Here is a 1,854-nt window from a genome sequence, read left to right on the forward strand (position 1 = left end):
TCCTAGGGGTGTCCAAGTGGGTCTAGGACTCTCAAGGTCTCTCTCTGGTGTCCTCATCCAAGGGTTGGGCTGGGGAGACGGATGGGGGCTTTAACGAGGCCATCACTCACTTTAGGAAGCTAGGAGTATCTGAGGGGGTGGATCTGCTCTGCTTGCCAATTGCCTTTCCCTGCCCCTGGTGCTGGGGATGGAGTTGGGGGGTGGTTAGATTTGTTCCTGGAGACTAAAAGGAGAAAAGAATTTCCAAACCATCCTCTATAGGCATACAGCTGGAATGAGGGTGCTCAAATACACAGGATAGGATATGAGAAATCAGGAACCCCTGAAATGCCTGGGGCCTAAAATCACAGAACTAGATGCCCAAGGTGCCCTCGACTACTGCCCCTCCATCCTCAGTACTCTCTATGAAGTCAGCTAGATATCACTTCTTCGGGAATCACTTCAAACAAACGTGTTTGGCTCTGCAAGGCTCTGGGAAGTACAATGCCAGAACACAGGTGACACCACCCTCCACTTCTCTGCTTAGGTGCTGCCTTCCTTATATAAAGTTTCCTGCTTATGAATAAAAATCTGACTTTCATTATAGGGTGCAAAATTTCCTTTGTCGTTTAGGAAAGTCTCATCTCCAAGTATGCTAAGATGAAACCGAGTCACGGATAATCTCTGAAAATCTCTTAATCACCTCCCAGATGAGCAGGGCATACAACTCACTCCTGCTCAGGTAGACACCTCCATACACACTTATATAGAGACCGTCCCTAGGCGGTCCCTACAAGCCAAGCATAGAAGCAGGAATCCTGGCATGGAGTGAAGACTGTGGGTTCCCTTTGAACTGAGCCCTGTTCTAGAACTGTCTTTGCTTGGGTGACCAGAGCCTTGTTCTGGATGTGGGTTTAGAGTCAGCAAGGCAGGTACACGAAAGCCTCAGCTCTGAAGGGAAAGGGCTTGAGGGTCTTTCTGTCTGTATATGAAGAGCCATGGGGCCTCCTCCAGCTGAGGGAACCCTGAGTCCACACTCACCCACAAAGAGAGGGGCATCCGAATGGATATTAATTCCCATCTATTGTTCCACCTATTCACTCCCTTGGAGCAGGAAAGAAAGCCTTGACCTGAAGACAGAAAGTCCTATCGAAGGGAGGGAGGACTGGAGAACCCCACCCTGAGCAAGAGAACTAGAGAGAGAAAGCTCACTGGGATTAGGGTACCACACGAGGGAGTCAGGAACTGGACCAGAGGTAGGGACTGCAGGAACTGAAGAGGATCTCTTCTACTTCCCCATGTTTCTTCTCCTTTTCCAGCCTGGCCTTGAAATGAGGCCCCCTTTAGGCTGGCAGTGAAACTTTCGAAATGAAAAGGCTATGCACTTATTACCTGAAGTAGCAAGGATAGGAAAGCTGGGAGAAAATGTTTTTTATTCCTCCAAACAACCCCTCAAGAAACCCAAAGAATGAAGGTGGGTAGTGGCAGATTTAAAAAAGAAAGACAGACTCAGGCTTCAGAATGGAAAGGAAGAGAGGCCCTGTTGGCTCCTGTTTGGGCCACTGATAACCTTTCCTACATGAAATAGTCCTAATAGAGGGCTGAGCTTTGCCAGAAGTGGTCACTAGTTGGGCCCCAGGAAGTCACTTGACCCCAGGAAAGCCCACCCATTGGCTACTGAGGTGGAGGAGGCTGGCCATTTAATGTGTGGCTCCAGTCAGGTATTTAGATAGATACTGTTCTATTTAGGGGTATCCATTCATTTGAGAGGCCATTCATTCAGAGAGCAGACATCGCAATAATGAGTGCTGGTGCTGCCCTTAGAGGAAACTGTCCACTGGTGCATGGGGCAGGTGCTCCCTGTCAGAGCTACAC

The 1,854-nt window shown here is 49.0% G+C and overlaps 1 protein-coding gene across 1 annotated transcript in view; it reads right to left on the minus strand.

Moving 5' to 3' along the window:
- EPB42 (erythrocyte membrane protein band 4.2) overlaps nt 1–1,854 on the minus strand; it is a 19,676-nt gene that overhangs the window by 14,883 nt on the left and 2,939 nt on the right. The window lies entirely within an intron of this gene.

Source organism: Pteropus vampyrus, unplaced genomic scaffold (genome assembly GCF_000151845.1).
Source record: "Pteropus vampyrus isolate Shadow unplaced genomic scaffold, Pvam_2.0 Scaffold19, whole genome shotgun sequence".
Classification (NCBI taxonomy): domain Eukaryota; kingdom Metazoa; phylum Chordata; class Mammalia; order Chiroptera; family Pteropodidae; genus Pteropus; species Pteropus vampyrus.